General features: G+C 47.4%; 1 long non-coding RNA gene across 4 annotated transcripts in view; it reads left to right on the top strand.

Moving 5' to 3' along the window:
- Positions 1 to 22,689, top strand: part of LOC128082780 (uncharacterized) — an 85,315-nt gene that overhangs the window by 52,932 nt on the left and 9,694 nt on the right. Inside the window, exons 1-6 of one of the 4 annotated variants that reach the window (XR_008207839.1) lie at positions 14,623 to 16,797; positions 17,842 to 17,960; positions 18,945 to 19,015; positions 21,548 to 21,665; positions 22,012 to 22,105; positions 22,238 to 22,385. This is a non-coding gene — a long non-coding RNA (uncharacterized LOC128082780). The other 3 variants (XR_008207838.1, XR_008207840.1, XR_008207837.1) reach the window with 3 other exon arrangements.

A 22,689-nucleotide genomic window follows, 5' to 3' on the forward strand; every position in this document is an offset into this window, starting at 1 on the left:
AACAATATTCAGCCCTCCCCTGACAGTATTTGCAGGGCTGCGGGAAGCAGTGCGGCAGAAAGGTGGTAGAACAATTTTGGTTATGTTTCCATAGCTACCTAGCTGCTAAATGTGGTTTATTCCATTTTAAAGTCAACCAACACACAGCCTCACGCGCACGACAAACCACCAGATGAAGTCTATTCAAACTAATCCCTGGGCTGCCTGTTACAGCCTAATGTCCTTGCGATTTGTGTATTTAAAGGGATACTTGCTGCAGAAATAAATGGCAGGGCAGCGCTCTCGCTGGTTAGAGCAGGATGATCAACATATTGTTTCTTTCTTGCTCTCCTCTCCGACGTGTGTGTTCCACTCGATCCCTGTAATATTATTATGGATATTTTTACTGAGGGCTGAGCGCTGAGGAAGTCGGAGGTAGGATGGTGTCCTCTCGTGGCAGTCAGCATCTCTGCAGCCTGATGGCAGCTGTGCCAGGACAGAGCCGAGCCTGGGCTCTCCTAGACATGCATGGGATGAAACTCTCGGAACAGAGCTTCCCACCTCCCCTAGTGCAGACAGAGACAAGGAGCCTCCTGCTTCTGCTCCACGTCAAGCTGGACACAGCTGCTTGCTCTTGCTTTTCCCGCATTAAAGAAGAACCCTTGGGAAAGGAGTGGCGGGTACCAGCTTTCCGGAGTGGCTTAAGTTTGTCCCATGGAAGTGTGCATCACTAGAGAGCTACTGAGCTGCCGTGGGTTGGTGGAGGACATCTCAGAGCTTGTAATTGTGAGTACCAGCACTTCTCGTGCCTGCTGTGAGGGTGGGAGGGGGGTGGGAGGAGGATGAGGATGAGGAAGAGGAAGAGTAGGCTGAAGGTAGCCTTTGGCAATGCTGAGCCCGTCATGGAGTGATGCCATGAGGAGTGGTGCAGAGAGGAGGCACTCCCAGTGCCAAGCACCCACTGCTCCACCTGCACACCACCACAGCTCTGGCTTATCCTCAGCAAAGGGCTGCGAGGAGCACATAGCTGTGAGCATAGAGCTCATAGTGCTGCTCGTTTGCAGAGTGCGTTCTGACAGCTCAGCCTGACATACCCTGCAGTGAGCAGAGGCCACTCCTGCACGAGCTGTGCTGGCCATGCAGCCTTCCGAGCCCCATTAACAAGGAGACGTGATGCTCAGCATGGCTGGGGCTTAACCCTCAAACCCCCACACCGTGCCCATGTAGCTTATGGGGTGTCTGTCCATCCGCCTCTGTGGGATGTCCATCCATCCATTTTGGCCTGAGCTTGGTCCCTTTTGCTTCCTGAACTTGAACCCGCTCCAGGTTCAGGCAGCTATATGAGCCTAGCTGTCCCCCATGCAGTCCTTGGCTGCCTTTCCATGACAGGAGCGTGCTGAGCTGTGAGGCTGGCTCAGGATGGGCTGGTGAGTACAGCTTACACCTCAGCACCACACAGCTCAGTGGTGTGCCTGGCAAATCTGACCAAAATGCAAACCTGAACCCGTGTCGACCACCCTTGCCTATGTCATTTTCCACCACTATGTGAGATCCCACCATGGACCAAGAGATGCCATTATTAACACGTGTCCAGCACGCAGACAAGGCATGAACTCATGATGCTCATCCTTGACTTCCCTCAGAGTTTCTGGACATTTGTCATTGTTTCTTTCTCTCAGGCCTGGAGGGGCTTGTTGTGAATCGATTCCCAGTGGCCACAGTGCTCTCCTGTGCTGTCATTATGTGTGATTATAAGCAATAACAACAATCACTGTGTCACTGCTTCTGAGGCAGGCTTTGTCTCTCTGCGTTGGCACCCTTTCATCTCCAGCTCCCTGGCAAGCTGATGCTGGCAGGTCGGTGTGTTTGTTGGGTTGGTGGTGACAGGTAATAATCCGAAGCCTGCAATGTCTCAAAGGATCGCCCTCCAACAAGCAGCTGAAGCATTTTTTCTGCCTTTTCTGCCCCTTCACCCGGCAGTGCTGGGCAGGGGACCCGAAGGACCTGGCTGAGATAGATCCTCTTCCCATTGCCCTGCGGCATGGCAGAGTTTATACCAAATAGTAACAGCAACACATCGGGCTGAGACATCCATCCAGCCCTCCCCTCCAGATTAAAGTGAGTTCCTTATTTTTTTATTCGTGGGTTCAGTGTTTTACAGCTAACATTCAAATAGCAGCTTAAGGAATGAAACAGAAGGATGTGTTGGCACGTCAGGATATCCTTTCTCCTCCTGCCTGCCACGCTCTGCTTGGTGTTTACCCAAGGAAAAGTACCACACTGCCCTATAAACTCTGAGCCTCCTCTGAGCAGCGCATGCTATTCATGGCATTCCTTCTATTCTTGTCCATACCAGCCCAGTACTGCTGTTGCTATCACTTTCTCTTTTTATTTGTATGCGCTCAGCCACCAGCCCTTAATATTCTGTAACATGAGAGCACACCTTCCTGATCGCTTTCCTTCATTAAGAAAACTTCATTTCAGTGCTGACGGGGAAATGAATTGGGTGAAAGAAAACAAACCACCCTAGCACAACCATAAGCTTTCTGGTTGGATTAAATATTAAAATTAATAATCCAGCACTGCATTCAGCCTTGTATTTATGTTAATATTTAATTCAATAAAAGCCCACATTTTAGAGCACTTTCCCATTTGTTTAAAGCTACGGATGAAATTGTGGTCGCAGCATCATGTAGAACAATCCGCAGCTGACTGCTTTATGGTAATGAGGAGGAATGGCAGCTCTGGAGCCCTCCACCCAGGCAGGAGGGGAAGATCCAACAGCGAGAGGATGCGAGGCTGCTGGGGAATGCAGTTCGTGCTCAGCTCTTAGGAGAGAGGCTGTGCGATGGGCAGTGGTGGTGGCAAGGCTCAGGGGCAGTGAGTGCTCTGTGTGTGACTTTGAGACCCGTATGCATGCCACACTGCACAGGGCAGCACCCCTGCAGCAGCCTGAGGATTTGGGGAATCGTAGAATTGTTAAGGTTGGGAAAGAACTCTAGGTCAAGTCCAACTGTCAGCCCATCACCGTCATGCCCACTAAATCGTGGCCCTAAGTGCCACATCTGTTTCTTGAGCGCGTCCACACTTCTTGAGCACCTCTGCTGCTAAAGAGAGAAATCCACAACGTTTTGATTAATTTTAAACTTCCTGACTGCTAATTTAATGAGGCAACGTGGCAGAGAACACCAGCAGGCTCCAGCTTGTTTCATAGAATCATAGAATCATAGAATCCTAGAATGGCCTGGGTTGAAAAGGACCACAATGCTCATCCAGTTCCACCCCCCTGCTGTGTGCAGGTCGCCAACCAGCAGCCCAGGCTGCCCAGAGCCACATCCAGCCTGGCCTTGAATGCCTGCAGGGATGGGGCATCCACAGCCTCCTTGGGCAACCTGTGCCAGTGCCTCACCACCCTCTGGATGAAAACACCCTCTGTCTTTCTTCCCTGCCATCACCTCCCCAACAAGTCCTTGCCCTTGGAACTGCAGAGATCACTGGGTAGTCCAGTCCTGGGCTGGAGATGGTCTTGGCTTTCAGGACTGACCTGGACAAAGGCAGGAGAAGGTAAGAGCCAGCATCACACAAGGGTGGTGAGGTTGGACCCACACTGTGCTCTCCTCCCATGGCCATGGGACACCCTGGGTTGGTTCAGCCTCACACCAGGGAAGGGAAGGGAAGGGAAGGGAAGGGAAGGGAAGGGAAGGGAAGGGAAGGGAAGGGAAGGGAAGGGAAGGGAAGGGAAGGGAAGGGAAGGGAAGGGAAGGGAAGGGAAGGGAAGGGAAGGGAAGGGAAGGGAAGGGAAGGGAAGGGAAGGGAAGGGAAGGGAAGGGAAGGGAAGGGAAGGGAAGGGAAGGGAAGGGAAGGGAAGGGAAGGGAAGGGAAGGGAAGGGAAGGGAAGGGAAGGGAAGGGAAGGGAAGGGAAGGGAAGGGAAGGGAAGGGAAGGGAAGGGAAGGGAAGGGAAGGGAAGGGAAGGGAAGGGAAGGGAAGGGAAGGGAAGGGAAGGGAAGGGAAGGGAAGGGAAGGGAAGGGAAGGGAAGGGAAGGGAAGGGAAGGGAAGGGAAAGATGTTTTCCCAGAATAGCTGCAATTGAAGTGCACAATAATTATATTGCCTGACATTACATGGAGAAAAAACGTGGAGAACGTAGCGGTGATGAGTAAAGATGGAACGCTTTGCAGGTGGAGCACACCTGAGTTTTCTGCAGTTCAGATATGTACTCAGACTTCCTTGAATCTTTTGGGGCCTAATTAAATTCAAGGGGATTTAAGCAAAATCTGCATGGAAGATAATACTTTTCTTTCTATTAAGGAACTGCTTAATAAAACAGATTATGTGTAAAATAGAAATATGGGCCCTGCAACAGGAAAGTGAAAAGACACTAATGAGCAGTGTCTGAGTGTTAATGAATTGTATTAGCATGCCATTACCTGCAAATATTATAAATAGAGCGACTGGCTTTGCATTCCTTTCTCTCTCAAGAACTATATGTGAACTCTAGGAGTGGTTTGATGGGTTTCTAGGAGCTGTGTTCACCCTTCAAGCCTACAATGGAGGTGAAGATGTGAACTTTGACTTTTCATTTCTCTACATTAGGCATTCCTTTGGGCATTCTGAAGCCAGTAGGGGAGAGAAGATGGGGGATACTGTATTTTAATTGGACTTAGCCCTTTGGCCACATTGGGAAGGAGGCAAAACAGCTGAGTGCTGTGGAAGTGTGAGATGGGCTTGTACCAAACCCACCCCTGTGCTCTCCATCGCAGCGGTGGACACATCCAGTGATATTCTGGGTAGAGAAGCTGAGAGGAGATGCTAGTAATAATTGGGAGGGATGTCAGGAAAAAATGATGTATTTAAACATATGGACAGGAATCCTTCACCCCTCTCCAGCCGTGTAAGGGCTCATTTTGTGTGTTCATTTTGCTGCTCTCTGCAGTTCGTGCAGCAGCAAGTTTCTGGCAGAAGTCTTGGCCCAAAGGGGTGTCCATAGCAGATGGGTTCAGCTGTTTTCTGGAGGGTTCTCCTCCTGTTGGTAACAGAGTGTAGGCAAGTTTGAGACCCAGTATGTGACTTTCAGACAGTGCTGTTAGCAGAGACAAGCCCTCTTCCCTCCTGGAAGAGGTGCAAATAACTGTAATTCTGCAAAATTCCATGTGGCTTATTGCTCAGTTCTTAAACAGCCCGAGCTGTCAGGAATAGCTGATGTGTGTGTGGAAGGTGGGTCGTATTTGTAAAGCAGAGCGAAGGAGCTGCTGCTTTCTGGCTGCATTTCAGATCTCCTGCCTTGACTTCAGATCCAACACCCAGACCTCCTGCTCTCCAGGGCCTGTTCCACTGGGTGCTGCAGACCCGGCTGAGTTAGGGGCCATTTCCCATTGTCCAAAGAAGAGTCATGGTCTTAATATTGCTGGCTCTTTGGCTCCTGCACCCCCAAATAACAAAGGCAGATGGATTGGTCTGCTGGGCTGGGACAGAAGCACCACGACCCTGGGAGATGCAGCTCCTTTCATGGTGAGGAGAGGCTCTCAGTTGGCTCTCTTGCTCTGTTTTGCATTTCTTTGTGAACACATGGGGAGAAAAAAAAAAAGCACGGCTGACAATATTCTGCCTTCTTTTACTGCTGGAAGCAAGGATGAACAGATTTGCTTTACCAGACACGTCTCTGCAGGCTGCTGGCAGGTTGTCTATGGACCACAGCTTGTGGTGGCAGTCCTGGGGAGCGTGGGGGCTGGGGCTGTGTGTGCTCTGGGGGAGGCTGGTGCTCCCCTCTTCCTACCCACACAGCTCTGGGCAATTCCCTTTGCAGCCAGGAGCCCCTCCTGCTTCCTGAGGGCAGAGCACAGCATCCCTCAAGGAGCTGCAAGAGGAGAATGCTCAGGTGCTTGCACCCTGGAGCTCACCCAGCTTAGCCTGCCGGTGTTGTCTGCATGGTTCAGTCTGGGCTCCCAAGCTGCCAGTGCCTTTTCTCTGCCAGGACACACAGATACCTGCATACGGACATTGCTGCCTGCTCTGGCAAGAGATGCTGCCTGTCCCCAGGTGAGGGTCCATGCAGCACAACATGGGGACAGCATCCTGAAACACCCATAGAACTCTAAAAAAAACCCCATAAACTCCTAAAAAAACCCTAGGATTTGGAGCAAGTAGCATCCTCCCTCCTGCAGTGATATAACAGAATTGTAATTGTCCAACCCCACGAGGATTTTGCTGCACATCCAGCAGCCCTGCACTTCCTTTTTTTTTTTTTTTTTTTTTCCACCTTAGGGGTTTTGACTGCACAGTGAGGCCAGTAATGAACTGTTACTCTGGAAAATAAGACTTTCATTAGGTTAGGATTCTTCCAGGGTATTCGTGTCCCTTTATAATGAACCGTGATGAGCGTGGCGTGGAGCGACTCATCTTGCTGCTCATCAGCACCATGATCCTTCACCCCACCAAGCACCATGCCTGGACCACAGGCAGAAGTTTGGGGCTCAGTGAGGGTTTCCAGCTCATGAGGAAGCTTTTTGATGCTTCCCATCCATGCTCAGGTCGTAAGTAGCCCTGCCTTCTCGTTACCTATATCTAACAAACAAATGTTGATTATTTCTTCTTTATGTGTTCATTATTCAAAACTAGCAGGTACTGAAATTGCACCATGCTTTTCTTCTGAAATGAAAACATTAATAACTGCTTTGACTCAGCACGGAGAGATCATTTATTTTACAAACACGCAGAAAATGCAGTCCGGTTGGGATTAAAGCCCAGCATTTCTTTGCAGTGGCTTCAAGGTAGATTTTAGCATGCAAGAGAATGTGCTTTAGGCACGTGCAGACCAGGCTGGGCTGGGTGCCCACTGCCACCAGCTGTGGGATAGCAGAAAGTAGCAGTGCCAGCTGCAGGGCATGTTCCTGCTCTCCTCCCTGCCCTCTGTGAATGCAGACCTCCCTCTTCAGAGGTCTGATGGCTCAAAGGGTGTCTGAAGGCTGGAATTTGCCTTGTCCAAGGCATGGGCACGGGGTCTAGATGCTATCCAGTCCTAAGGGTCTAATGGAGCAGATCGGATCCCACCCTGTGCCTTCCAAGGGGGTGGGTGCATGCCAGGACCACTGGGTTAGGCAGGAGACACCACAGCTCACGTAGGTTCCAGACATCCTTGCTTGCGTCGACACGTGGTTTGAGGTTAATGCACAATTTGAAGTTAGCAAATAAAGGCAGCGTGATGAGAAGGAGGAGCCCCTGTAGCTCTGTGCAGAGGATAAGAAGATGCTGCGGTGCTTCTTTGATGCAGCCCCCCCTGCTCAGCATCTCCAGATTAGCATAAGCAGGCAAGCCAAGAAATGGGAAGCAAGAGCAAGGCCGACCTCTTCCCACCAGGACCATTCATGCTTTGCATTTTGCAAATGGAGAGTGCTCATCGGTTCAGGGCTTCCAATTACAGTTGGATAAATGAGAAACTTCCCAGCTCTTTGACCAAAAAATGCAGCTAAGGAGTGGTTTGGATCCATGCAAAGTACAGACCCTTTGATTTTTATTTTATCTTTTTTTTCCCCTACCAAAATAAACCCTTCTCCTCCCACCCCGATTAATTTTAGATCAAATGAAATGTTTTATTCCATTTCAGCCTGAAATGTCACTTTGGTACATTATCTAGAAGAATATTCCTTTTTATAAAGTAGCAAAGAACCAAAAAAGGAAAAAAAAAAATGAAAGTACAACTCGTACAAAAGTTTTCCTGTGCAATGGATATGTGAAATTTGTTATCTGGAGACCCTCAGGGTATGACCAAACCATAGGGACTGAGCACAGCACAGGTTGTCCACAACTGTTTCCCCAAGTGCTCCCTCCTGCATCCCTACTCGTTACTCTTCCATCAATTATTTAAAAGCCAACTCAGGGAGTTTTGTTGCTCTCTATCTCCCTGTATCTTGGAAGGAAAAAAATATATATATAGGAGAAAATATCTGTGGTTAGTGGTGCTCCTGCCTGGAGGAATGGGTCTGGGGCAGAGGGGGAAGGGGAGCACTGGGGAACCAAGTGATAATCTGGTTTTCCTGGAGTCTGAGTCCACATTTTCACATGGCTACAGCTCACATCACAGGCGGGTCTGGAGGAAGAACTCCAAAGGGATTAGTAAAGATTTATTTTTCTTTTTCTGGAGCCAGATGAAAAGGGGGAGGCAGGGGGGAGAGATGAGCAAGGAGTCCTACGGAAAGAAACTCATTATTTTTTATCTTTTCCAATGACCTTGTTTGTTTTATTCTGACTTGAAAGCGGTTTCTTTCTTGTGAAATTTGGGAGATATCTGGAGATTGAGGCCAATGGGAAAGGGAAATATGTGCTGGGCAAAGAGAAACAGCACAGAAAATAAAGAGAATAAATGTGAATGGATCAGGAAGGACTTCTCCAAGGAGAAACACCCGTCTGGGGCTGGACTAAGACCAAGTACCATGTCTGGGCAGACCTGTTGATGCTGGGCGGGGGGGAGGATGGCTGCTGTGGGTCTGGATGGGACATGATGGAGAACTTGGGATTGCACACACATGTTGCATGCATATAAGCACGTGTGTGCAATCTGGGCAAGCATGTGTCTTCTGTGCAGAGGGTGCAAATGCCTGCGGTGCGTTAAGGGTATGCAGTGCTCCTCAGCCTGGGGCTGTTTGTTCTATAGTCCATCTCTGTCCATGTCCATTGCTGTCCTTTGGGGGTGAGGAGAGCTCCCCAAACCCACTGCCAGGTGCACCATGACCCTTAAGACCCTCACAGACATCCATGTCTGCAGCCCACATAGCCCCCAGGCCTGGTCCACCTCTGCCACCAGCTCTGCAACTGGCCTTATTCCTTGAGTTGCAGAGACACGAAAACGCTTTCTTCCACGCAGCCACATTAACAGCCTCTTCCTTTGCGCTGGACTGGTGATGTTTAATCTTTATCTCATCCTGTGGAAAAAAAAAAAGCTGAAGAGCAGGCCTTCCCAGGGGGCATGGACAGCCACTGACCTGGAGAGAAGTGCCTCTTGCCAACACATGGCATGGCTAATTTAGATAAAGCCGAACCCAGTTGGAGGCTTTGGTTGACCTCCTCGTGGTTACTCATAAATACTTATGAAAATGCTTCAATGCTCGATTTGCATAGCTATAAAGTCTCATAAATAATTCCAGGTACTAGTATTTAATTATCTGACCTATATTGTGGCAGCATTTTTGCCTGATATATGGAAATCGTAGACGTGCTGAATGGAAACCAGGGCATTACGTGGACACTGAGTTGCTGCATAAAGAAAGGGATGGGAACCCAGCTCAAATGCTTACCTGCAGCTTCTGATCAATACTAGCACTAACTGAGAATAGTTTAGCTTAACTAAAACCCATGGTTGCTACTGGGAGTCGCATTTTTAACCATCAACTCAGAGAGAAATTCATTTAGGAACAGGACTGCTTTTCCCAGTCATGTTGAGGTATGTGGTACATGCTGGAGACACTTTCTGCTCTCCTGTGCAAACAGGGGGATCCTGTTGCCTCTAAATAACCTGCTTGCAAGGACACTAACCCTAACACAGGGTAAATCACAGAATGGCTGAGGTTGGAGGCAGTGAGAGCAGGAGTGATAGGACAAGAGGTGATGGCTTTGAGTTGTGCCAAGGCAGGGTCAGGTTGGATATTAGGAAGAATTTAATCTCAGGAAGAGCAGTGAGGCACTGCATAGCTGCACAGGGAGGTGGGGAATCACCACGTCTGGAGGCATTCAGAGCTGTGGGGATGTGGCACTGAGGCACACGGGCAGCAGGCAGTTGGAGTTGGACTTGGGGATTTGACAGGTCTTTTCCAACCTTAACAATTCTATGGGGTTGTTGGATCATTGTAGGGCCTGTGCTCCAGATGCTGGCCAGTGCTCTCCTGTTTCTGGGAGAGGGTGCCAACAGGGAGGTGTTTTAGAACAGATATAAGCCTCACGCAGAAGAAAATGATTTTTGTTTTATTTTAATGCAGGGGGAAAATCTCCCTGCCAGCATCCAACTCCCCCTGCCTGTCTGCAGAACGGAGCAGTGAGGGCATTATAAATAATTTATTCTCCGGGCAGGGGGAGGAAGGGAAGAAGAGAGAGTGAGCTTTTAATTAAAATGATATCTTACAGATCAAATAAATATGAATACGATGCCAGGAACAACTGTACAAATCCCAAACATTCTCTTGTGTTTTAATTATTTGTGTTGATAAAACAAGAGCGCAGGCGTTTTGCTCTGCGTGGAGAGCGAGGAGGCAAAAGGTTATGCTGGCTTTTTTTATATTCTTTTCGAGGAACAAATGTTTCAGAAGCACAGATCTGACAAACTATAATTCATATCAGGAATTAAATTGGAATTTAGAGAACAATTGTTAATATTTCAGAGTAATTGTTTAAGAAATTATCATTTTCGTATCTGCCTCAAAAATAATTACCCACCACTAATTTTTCTTTTTCAAAGGCTGCTATTTGTTGGAATAGAGGCAAGATGGGGATTTTTGCTGTGGGCTATTTATGTAGTTCAAATGAGGAGATAAATAGGAAGGGACTTTTATGCTCGTAGGCAAATGAGCCTGACTAATGCACGGCTTCAAGCTTAAAAGTGGGCTCTGCTTTCATTTGGAAATCTGGGCAAGTTCTTATGGATGGGATTTGCAAGTCACAGCAGGAAAGTGGAGAATCAGCCCCTGTGCATGTTAATTAGGGATGAGGCCCTGGAGGAACCCCTGCCACGTGGAGAAACCCTGCACAGGCACAGGGTGCCCACACTGAGGGTCTTCCTCTGCGCATGCGGACCCCAACAGCACAGCCCCACCTCGTCTCTCTTTGTTCCGTGTCCATGGGAATAAGGTCGAATGTTCGTGGGTTATGTGTGTGCTTTTACTGCTGGTTTTACAAACAGCCAGTGCAGCTTCCCAGTCAATGGGATTATGATCTATAAATACACTGCAGTCACTGCGCAGTATAAATGAGGGATACGGTTTTCACTCTCAAAAAGAGTCAGAGAATCATAAAGCTTGGAAAAGACCTCAGATGTCACCCAGTCCAACCGCCCGCCAACCACCAATGTTGCCCACGAAATCGTGCTCTTTAGTACTGCATCTAAAGGTTTCTTGAACATCTCCAGGGATGGTGACTCCACCTCCTCCATGGGCAGCCCATTCCACTGCCTGACATCTCTTCCAGAGTTCTTTTTCTTAATACCCAATATGAACATCCCCTGGCACAATTTGAGGCCATTCCCTCTCTTCCTATTGATAGTTACACAGGAGAAGAGGCTGTCCCCCACCTCACCACAACCTCCTTTCAGGGATTTGTAGAGAGAAATAAGGTCTTCCCTGAGCCTCCTCTTCTCCAGATGGAGCAATCCCAGTTCTCTCAGCTGCTCCCTGTAAGACTTGTGCTCCAGACCCCTCACTGGTTTCGTTGCCCTTCTCTGGGCACACTTCAGGGCCTTGTAGTCAGGGGCCAAAATGAATGCAGTAGTCAAGATACGGCCTCACCAGTGTCAATACAGTGTTAAAAGAAGAACTGTTGTGTATTTATCACAACCCTACTGTACAACCCTACTGTACAACCCTACTGTACAACCCTACGGTACAACTCTACGGTACAACTCTACCATACAACCCCACTGCACAACCCTACTGCACAACTCTACAACCCTACTGAACAATCCTACCCTACGACATCACCAAACAGCCTTACCATAGTACCATACTGCTTTTGCAAGCAGCCTGCTGTGAGAGGGGAATCACTAGTTCTGCTCTGTCAGATCATCAGCACACTGATGGGCTCCTGGAATGGAGGATGGATACTTGAGCATTTAGACCATGGGGAAAAAATTGGGTAGAAGGGATCTTGAGCATCGTGTTCTGCATCCCATCATCTTGGGTTGGGGTCATCTGTACCATTGCTCTCACAACCTGCCCCTACAGTCTCCTGTGCTGCAGTGCTGTGTCCTTCTCTTCCCTTCAAACATTGCTTTCTTCAAAGGAAGAAGACAAACTGTGCTTGTGACAGCACCAGGAAGGGTTCAGCAAGTGACAGTTTCAAGGAATTGCTGTAAACTCCTCTGATCAGAGATTGCATTAAAGAGGGAACTGCTTCCATGAAAACACGTTCAAAAGGAAGACCATTTTTGTTTTCTTTTTTTTTTCTTTTTTTCTTTTTTTTTTTTTTCTGCCAAATGATTAATCCATCTTTGTTAACGCATCCTCAAATGCGTTTTGAAACATCTCACTTACTGACGCACGCTTCTTTTTACCAGCTACTCTTTCTCTCAGCAACGCTGATGTTGATGCTAATTTTCAAAATGCAGAAGGAGAAGCAGTATTTTGCACCAAGCCTTCTGGGAAAGGCTATTTCTCCCCACAGAAGCTATTTTTCTCATGAACTTTTTGAACCACCCCAATGCCAAGACACCTTCTGGCTTCCCCAGGAGCTGCCTGCCCCAGATGTCCTCTAGGGCTTACGTGTCCCTCCAGGTTAGTCCATATGAATGACCCACAAAACTGTCCTGCAGTTTCCTGCAGGAAGATCCAACGGTGGTTGGGTTGTTCATGCTTCTTCCACCCACTTCGTGCAATACCTCCCCCTTCCCTTAGATCTCAAGGACTTCACAGTCTCCTGAAGATGATGGTCTGGAGGCTAACGAGGAATACACTCAACCTTTACAGACACTGTGATTAAAGATTACTGGAGAATGTAGGAGAAGTAAGAAAAAAAAACAAAACAGAAAACACTCCTTTTGGTTTCTTCCTCCCAGTTTGTTGCAAGCATCCCAATTACCAAGCAGATCACAGGGGCTCTGCTGGAAGACATTGGTATCCACAAATTAGCAGGCTGCAGCGGGAGCAGTAATTAAGGAGGCTTTGTGTTTGCACTGGTTTGGGGCTGTCACTGCTGTTTGTGTGCTGCCTGGATCCAGGGTCCCCTTGCACACCCGGGCTCTGAGAGCCTGCTGTGTGATGTGGCAGTTTGCGTCGGTTCTGCCATGCTTCTTAAATAATTGCTGTGTTTTAGGAATTAATTATAGTGATTGCAGGCGAAGGGACAAAACGCAGCCAAGTGGCAGTGGCTCGTGGGGACGTGGGTAAAGCACCACTGCCTGTGGGCAGGAAGCATCGTAGGAAATAGGAAAACATCCTTTTCCCCAAGGTCTCCAGGTGGAAAAGGGAAGACACAGGCAGCAGGCCACCTGCTGGATGGGGCAGTTGGGAAGATGTGGAGAACCAACAGGCACCATCTGCTACTGGAGCAGAGCTGCTCGAGTCTGTGCTCTGCTTTCAGTGGATCATGGCATGGGATTTGCAGTACCACAAGATTTGTAGCACAGATCTGTTTGCAGCAGATGCCTCTGCCAGGAAGTTTCCCCCTATTATGAGGCCAGTATTATTCTATTCTTAATTTAAACCTACATTACTTGTTATGCAATTGTGTAGAGGCATTAAAAAAATCTCCTTTTCATGTTGTTTATCATCTCTAAATATCAAAGCTAACAGCCTGAGTTTCCTCTGCTCTTTACAGAGTGCCTCATAAATCACCACTGACTGCTGGGATCGCTTTGGCCTCTCTTCCCCATCGTCCTATCTGCAGAAATGGGCTGCACATTTCCACGTGGATCGGGTCTGAATTGGCTGTCTGAACCCAGAGATTAAAGAAACAGCAACCTCTCTCTCTCCTACAACTCATTTGTTTCACGAAGGCTAAAAATGGCATCACCTAATACAGTGCAATAATCTTTCCCTTTCCCTTTCCCTTTCCCTTTCCCTTTCCCTTTCCCTTTCCCTTTCCCTTTCCCTTTCCCTTTCCCTTTCTCTTCACTTTCCTTTTCCCCTTCCTCTCCTCTCCTCTCCTCTCCTCTCCTCTCCTCTCCTCTCCTCTCCTCTCCTCTCCTCTCCTCTCCTCTCCTCTCCTCTCCTCTCCTCTCCTCTCCTCTCCTCTCCTCTCCTCTCCTCTCCTCTCCTCTCCTCTCCTCTCCTCTCATCCTTTTGTGTAGAATCACAGAAGCACACAACATCCCAAGTGGAAGAGACCCATAAGGATCATTGAGTCCAATACCTCCTCAGCAGCAGCAGGGGCTGGGTTTTGAAGCACTCCTGCTCACTGAAGCATGTATGCAGGGTCAGCTGGGAAGATGCTAAGAGAAATCACATAGTTTTTTGCACTTTTTTTCCTGACAACTCAAATACTCCATAAAACACAACACCACTTCCCACTCCCATCTATCTAGAAGCATCCCTTAATGTAGTGGCATAAACTTGATGCTGACATTCTCAGCTTCCCCTTTTTCACAGAATCACAGAATCACAGAATGGCCAGGGTTGGAAGGGACCTCAAGGATCATGAATCTCCAACCCTCTGCCGCATGCAGAGCCATCAACCTCCACATTTAATACTGGACCAGGCTGCCCAGGGCCCCATCCAACCTGGCCTTGAACACCTCTTGGGACGGGGCATCCACAGCCTCTCTGGGCAGCTGTTCCAGCACCTCACCACTCCCCCTGAAGTTCTTTTATTTCTTAAAGGCTTTATAACAGGCTGACTAATTAATGTGCATTTTGCAAGGCCTAAGAATCCATGAGCATCCTCAGGAGTCTGAAGAGAAAGGTCATCCTGTCTATATCCAAGGCAGATCACCACTAGACAGGTAAGAAAATGCAAGAATCCCTTGGCATTCTGAATACTTTATCTGCCTTCTTATATGCTCACAAATGGCTATTGTAAACCACGTTTTCTCTTCACCAAAAATACAAAACCAACAGAGATGCATGTTTCTCTGCTGATGCTGGTGATGCTGCAGGTCTAAGGAGGCTTTCTGGTTATTGAGGGAGCTGCCCGTATATTTTTGTGTACAGGGGAGCTGCTTGCAAGGAAGGCTCACTAATTAGAGGGAAAATATTTGATCTCCATAGGCTTTTGGTGAAATATCTGAGAAAGGCAGCAGATGTTGCTGAAATTATTTTTCATCTGTTTTCCCCTGTTTTCTTACCATGTTTCATCTGCTTTACCCTGTTTTCTTATGTGGTGCATCAAATTAAAATTCAATAAACTGCTCATGGCTGTTTACTGGGGAGTGCAAAAAAATTGCTCTAGATTAAAGCTGGTGCCTCATCCAGTGCAGAGTATGTGCACTCACCCCAGCATCCCTTTGCCTTACTTCTGAAAGCCACAGATTACCCAGAGCCTTCAGCAACGAGTTGTCAGACTACCCAAAATGTGTTGTAGCGCAGCCAGCCCGTATTTCTCCATGGGGTCTGATGTCATCCTGGCAAGTACGGCATCTAGATGATATGGATTTGTAAGGACCTGCCTTGAATTACTCCTTTTCCCAGTAGTTCAGCTCTCTGATAGCCAGAAAGCTTCTAATCAGGCTCCTCAATCCAAAAAGAAAACCAGCAGAGATGTAGGACAGTCTTGATGACCATCCACAACGTCTTGTGGAGGAACCTGACTTCTTCTGAGTGGCTTCAGGTGAGGGAATTTTGAAGACAAGAACCTGAATCCAGGTGTGATCTCTTCAGTTCTAAAAGTCTTGAGAGTCTGAAAGCTGCATTTTGGAAGTTTTAGCCCTTGGATGTGGTGTGTCCTACATCATGGGCAGCACCATTCAGAGAGCAACCACAGACGGGTCTCTCTGGAGAACCATTCCAAGGGTCCATAGAGAATCACTTACACAGATTGGACATCAAACGCTGTCTCAAATCCAAAACCACTTGGTTTTGGTTGTAGAGGCAAAGCAAGCATCTTTATGAGTTTGCTTGTCTTATTTCGACCCAAAATCATCTACAGGACACTGCATTCAGGCCCACTGGACAGGTCAGTTAATTATGTTGAGTGGGTCAATAGATGGATCAATTTATCAAATGATAAATAGAGATTCTGCTTTCATCAGGGTAGTGAATATTAATTGATTTGACAGGCAGAAGCTTGGTAAAACAAGTTGAAGTTGCATCAGGGCATCACTGTATTAATTAGCCATGTTGAAGCTGCTTTTAGCTGCTTCCGAAGTTTAATCAATATGCTGCATTTGAGTCCCAAAAGGCTTATGGAAACAGCCTTTGAAATCCTCTAAATTGCTGCCTCTGTGAGGTTTTAGACTCTTTACTTATTCTTGTTCTGCTGTTTTTCTTCCTTATTTTTTTTCTCCCTCCTGCAATCAATAGTGACCCACAAGAATTGGTAGGGGTGGGTTTTCTTATTTGTATCACAAATTTGCATTGGCTAGGAACAGAAATGAAATGAGAAAGATCTTCTGTTTTAGTACAATAATAGTAATAATCCTGGACATTAATGAGCTGCCCTCTGTCTTCCAGTTTCTATATGCAGTAAATTACCTCTATAGACTTAATCTGATGTGAATGAGCAAGGCACCAGTTAAATCATGTTTTCCTGAGCCCTCGCATACTGCTCAGACTTTGATTTAATACAAAGTAAGGTTTGAGCTTGCTGATATGTTTTACTGAGCGGGAGGAAGGAGAAGGTGGAGCTGGAAATGAGGCCAGAGAATTAAACTATGCAGAGAAGGGGATGGAGACCCTGAGACTGCTGGGTGCAAGGGTGGTCGTCTAGGACTGCCCTGGTGGCATCCACGCCACTGGCCAGCTTTGTGTGTGTATGGGAACTGCTGAGTCCCAGCCTGATTGAGCACCTGGGGAAAGCACCTGGGAAAGCACCTGGGAGCACAGGTGAAGGCAATGCATCTGTGTGACTGGAAGTGATGGAACCTCTCTTCGACGTCATTGAAGGGCTGACTGCTGCTGGGGAAGGATCTCTCTTTGGAGATCCCTCCTTGGTGGAACTTTCTCCTGCAAACCTGGAATCTTCTGATGTGGGTGAGCAATCTTCTGCCCTTCTTTTACCTTTCTTTTACCTTTCTGCTGTGCTGCTCCTTCTATCATAACACCTTTCCCATTGTGTTGATCTGTCCAATTGCTACACCAGCTGAGGTTTTTGGTATATCTGCATGACATGAAGGATCAGAAAAACCACCATCAGGGCTGCTGGTCACCACCCCCATATGACCTGTAAACTTGCAGGGATCTGAAATACATTCTCTAAATATGAGTTTCTGCCCTCATAATCATGGTGGCTTTTTGCTATTTAGACTTCTCATTCCTTTCTAAGACAAAATATCTTCAGATATGCCCATAGTGGGTTTCTAGCATGCTTCCCCTGTGCCTTCAGCAATTGTGTGTGTGTTGACTTCCTGAGGTCGCCACTGCAGATGCCACACCAGTGCAGTCAACACGGGAAGACCAACATTGCTTGAAACATTACTCAGGGCCCCAGCATAATTATAACAATTACAGAGTCAGGCCCTGAGCTGTGCTTTCTGACGCACGCATCTGCCACGTGGGTTTCATTGCATGTGCACATCCTGTTGTTAATAATGGAAGATACCCCAATCTCTCCAGGGGCAACAGTCTTTGCTACGGGCAAGGTACTAAATCACACTTGAAGTTTCTAGGCCAAAATGTTTTACTTTTTATTTTAGAGGAATAAAGTTCCAAACAAGTGTGGGGTAAATTTCCAGGCCTGATTAATCTGGCTCACCTGGTGATATGGAGAAAGGGGAGCAGCCTTGTGGGAGGTGGAGGCAGGACCATCCTGTAGAGATGGCATAGAAATCATTAGGTGGAATTATTGTTTTTTTTTAAAAAAAAAAAAAGTCTTGAAGAGCACTCATGCATGCCACAACTCCCCAAATGCAGAGTTAACTCTTTCCATATCTGTTCAACCTACCAGCAGCATTTTTTTTGAAGGTACCAGCAATTTCTCTGCTCACAGGCCCTGCCAACCTTCAGTCTTACAAGCGCCATGGGCTTTTGAGCCAGAAGAAGGCAAAAAGCCAATTTTAATTAGTGGTATTTTGCAAGCCTAGGTTGGCCAGTACCTGTTGAAGCAACCTTTGCTGCCTCAGTTAATCCCTGCCACCGTTGCAGCAGATGGAAGCTCCTCCAGAAGGTGACTTGAGGAGACTCTGACATTCAGGCCTGTATGTCTTTCCCATTTAAGTGTCCCCTTGTCTTTCTCTTTCTTCTACACCTTTATCCAAAGGACCATGGATGTGACTGCAGTCTGCATGCTGTAGGGTGCATCTCAGAGGGATCTTCATTCCTCCCAGCCTTGAGCACATGTGATGCAGAGGTCCCAATTTTGAGCTATTCTACCCACCTCTTTCCGTCACACAGATGTCTTCAGATCTGGTGACACAGCAAAATCCTCTTTCCGTGTGGGATGGCAGGTTGGGAAGCTGATCTGGATGCAACTTATGCATGCTGGGGGCTTCTCTGAAATTGTTGTGCTTGTGAATGTGGGTACGGAACAGGCTGTGTAGAGTCAGGGCTCCCTTCTGGGCTGTGAAGAATGGCAGCAACAAACATTAATAGCTTCTCCTGAATGAGTGAGTGTGAATGTTCAGAAGCCCAATTAGTCTGTGACTTCTACAGAGGCTTCCCACAGAGGAGGACAAAAACGTGGAGCGGGGCTGAATGGGGTAGAGGACAAGAACAGAACAAAAATTAATGTTCTGCAGCCAAGGGAGCCCCTTATTTGAGTCCCTGTGAGGCCCAGGAGTCTATGAACCTGCAGGGCTCTTGTGAAGGAGTCTGAGTCAGCTTGGTGGAGGTCCTGGCAGAAAGCCGAGGTGCAGAAGGGGCACACCAGCAGGTTGCCATTGCTTTGGAAGGCAATGCAGAAGGCACTGTGGTGAAGTGCTGCGTGGGCTTCAAGGGATCAGCCCTTCTCATCTCACCTGGGCTTTGTTTGTGGGCTGCTGGAAAGACAGGCACAGCATCTGGGACACCATAGCATGTGTGGAAATAAAGGAGAAATTTGAGCAGGAGGCACTGAAGGAAAGCCACTGGGCTGCTGACCTTGTGCTCAGGCCGTTTGGGTGGGGGCTCTAACCATGCTAATGGTTTCCAGCACTGCTGCCCTGAGCAATGGTGCTCAAACCTATCCCTGTGATTTCTTCCAGAGACCCTTGAAGTGCTTGGTGGTGTGCTGAGGAAGGTTCTTGGATCCCAAAGCAAGAAGCAAAGCCACTTGGTATGTGGGATATACTTCCTCTGTCATTCCAGTGATGTCACTCCCAGGACCCTGATGTGATAGAGACCCTCCTTGTCTGTAGGGTTAGCCTTTCCTCTTGCACTTATCCCCATTCTCGAGGGTAAAAGGCCCTTTGCTGAATAGGAAAAAAATACAAGCCTCATGTCACTGATAGTTTTAAAATTATAATGGAAACCTTCCGTCAGTGGTGACACAATTACCTGCCCATTTTCCTGCTCCACCTCATTAAAAGGAAACTGTTACAATTAAGGCACGGGCGGGAGGAACGGATTAATGTTCTGTTTCTAATGCATTGATGAATTGGCACTTAGTCAAGGGGTTTAAAAATATTAAACCCTCACAAAAGCCATCCCAGAAGGGAATGCTGTCTGCTGAGGGGCACTTCTTAGTGTGGACTGTTGGCTATTCATCATTCATGTTAAAGGGATGCAGTGGTGTTTGCAGTGGGAGTGGGATTTGCTTAGATTTGTCTGCTGGTGTTCCGTGGGGTGGCCACGTACTCCACGGAAGATCTTCTCTAGGTGTTTCCCTTCACAGAAAATCAAATTCTTTTTCGGTTTGTTTGGTGTATTGTAGATATAATTGGACATCAGCTGCTGTTATTCTTGCTTTTTAATCCCTTTTCTTTCCTTTTGGCGTGTCTTTTTTAGGCATGGCTTTGTTCCACCGCATACAAAATTGCTTCATTTTTTTTTAATCCTGTCTTCATACCAGATCCTTGCTACATGGAGGGAATACTGAGCCTGGCAGAGGCGTGAGCTGGGACATTGCCTTTCCCCAGCCCCAGCTCCCATTTGCCTTTGGGAACTCCCTGGCCCTCTATGGGAGCCACCCTGAGGAGCAGGATGCACTGCCTGCAGCAGTAAAGCTGCTCCAAAGGGGGTGTGAAAATCTGTACCCAGATTCTACACCCAATTCCGACATTATCTAACTCAATTTCAGAGCCTTTTCGTGGCCTCAAGCTGAGACTTGGGGCCCGCCATGCCCACATTTGCTTCACCGCCAACAAGTCTCAGCCCTCCTATAATGAAAATGTCACTAATGATAAATATTTATAGGGATGCTTATCTTTATATTTACTACCTTGACCTTTATCTATTTGGATTTTATTTTAAATTTTATGCGGCTTGCCTTTGCCTCTTCCCAGCCGCGGAGCAAGAAGCTCTGCAACGGCTCCGAGATCGCTGCTGCATTATAAATACGTGCACAGTACATACAATTACAGAACTTTAATGTCTGGTATAATTACTGTCTGCAGTTTGTATTAATGCTCAGGGTGATATAGTGAAGCAAGGCGCTCAGACACTGCGAGATGCACGTCCCGAGGGGCAAAGGAAAATCATTGCTCGCGATCCTGCGATTAATTATTGTGCTTTGCGTGGAGAGGCTGAGATTCTTCCCAAGCACTTCTTGCACCCACGGTTGATTGAAATGCCTACGCAGGAACGGCGCTGCTGCGCGTAGCCTGCAGGCAGGGCTGTGCTTCATAAGCAAGCAAAGGTCCTCAGTTTTATTCTTGCAGTGTTGCGAGGGAAAATTGAGGAAAACAGCAGGAATGAAGAGGAGAACATGAGTCAATGCATTTTAAAAAGTGATGTGTGTTCACTTGCAGGAGGCTTCCCCCATGCATCGCCTGGCCCAGGACCCAGGAGGGTGTGCCAGGAGATTCTGGGAGCTCGCTCTGCTCCAGAGTTTATTATTGTTAAACTTAATTAATCGCTTAACTGAATGAAATTATTGAATTATTGATGGAGTTCAGCAGATCCATGGGGGCAACTGGATCAGAGCATCAGGGATGCTCCAGGCTGAGCTGCACAGGGCACCAACCTGTTGTAGCTCCATGGGATTTTTGAACTGGATGCCAGTGTTGCTGCCCACCACAAGAAATGGGCTGAAAACTAAAGGGCTTGGTCATTTGCAAACTTGTCCTTGCTACCAGTTTGGGTGTTAGAGCAGTGCAAGTGCATATACATGTTGCTGATGTAGGGAAATCAATCACCTCAAATCACCCTCACACATAAAAAAAGAAAAAAAGCTCACTAGGTCAGCCCTTATTTTTTTGGTCACGGTGGCATCAGATGTGAATCCTTATGGCTAAGTGTGCAATCACAGCAATTGAGTGGGTTCTGCACATCAGGGGCTGGGAGCTGATGGGAAGAAGGAAGAAGAGGAACCCTGGAAAATTCTGTGTTGTGGAAGGACGAGGATGGATGACAGGCTGCCTCCAGGTAAGGAGACATCCCAGTGCAGTGCTGGGAGGACTGAGGACCAGATTTAGCCAAGGAAGCCATCAAGGAACAGAGCAGCTCCCATGGCCTTGTGGAGAAGGGAATTCCCAAGGGACAGGTGTCTGGAAGCCTTGGTCGAGTCCCATGGATGATTTTCTTCTGAGGAAGGGGGGAAAAAAATTGAAGAAATAAGATAATTGGCTTGATTGGGCTTTGCTGAAAATCTAGAAGAAAGGGAAGAGAAAGTGCTGAGACAGCTCCTTTCTGTGTCTTTGAACTTTAGGCTTTGAAAAGAGGTGCGGAAAAGCTTAAGGAATTAACGAGGACTACTGGGAAATCACTCACCAGGAACTTTCAGTGCTCTGAACTCAGGAAAGAAATGGGAAGAAAATCCTTTATGTGTACATATACATGCACCTATGCACTTAGATACATACGTAGCTGAGAGCATGATCCCTTCAGCCTGCCATTAATCTTCTTCCCCAGTGTTTTCGTGCTGCATTAATGGTGGGTGTTGTTGACAGGGTGGCTGGGAGGGTGAAAGCTGCATTTCCCCATGCCAGGGGCTGCAGAGGAGGCAGAGGCAGATACCTGGGGCTCCCTGGCAGCGCCTGTTGAGGATCAGCCTTGATCAGAATAGGTCTTCTCACAGGAAATATCAACTTTTTGTCAAAAAAGCCTGAAGATAAATATTCCTGGATGAAATCCTATAAAAAGCTCAGACTGACAAACTATTTTTTTTTTCAGGCACTTCTTTTTCTCCCAACAAGAATATATCTGTCAAGAGAAACAGATGTTCTCTATGAAAAATCTTCTTTAATTACAAGTCTGTCAAAAGGAGGTGAGATGGATTTTTATTTTTTCTTTTTTTTTTTTTTCCACTGAGCCCATTGAAGTGCATGCAGTCGGCCAAGGTTGAAAGGCATGGCTCCTTCCAGAGTACAATAGCTAAATAATTTTCTCTGTTGAGCAGGTTGAGCGGGAGCAAAGCCACCAGCCAAAACACTGTGACAAACCCACAACCGGCAGCTGAAAGCTCCTTACCCAGAGCTCAGGACATCTGCACATCACACCAAATGTTGCATAATAAAAGAAGACTGTCTGAAATCTTACACTTCCAGGTGATTATTGAAAGCTTGCTTTTTTTTTTTTTTTCTCCTTCTCTCCATGCATCCAGTAAATACTTTAAAAGACACATATGGGCACTTGCTATCAGCCCTCAATTTGAGGCCAGCCTGGTCTCCAGGGGCCTTCAGACAATGGCAGTGGGGCATAAATGTTAGAGGAGGTTCCTCTGGTGTTGTGTTGGCACAGTGTGTTATCCAGGAGAGCAAAGTTCTGTTGGAAATAGGAGCAGGACACAAGGTTGATATTTCTTTATTTCTGGCTTCCAGAAACTGGCTACTACGTGGTTGAATAGTTGGA

Source organism: Tympanuchus pallidicinctus, unplaced genomic scaffold (assembly GCF_026119805.1).
Source record: "Tympanuchus pallidicinctus isolate F22 unplaced genomic scaffold, pur_lepc_1.0 scaffold22, whole genome shotgun sequence".
NCBI classification, from domain to species: Eukaryota; Metazoa; Chordata; class Aves; order Galliformes; family Phasianidae; genus Tympanuchus; species Tympanuchus pallidicinctus.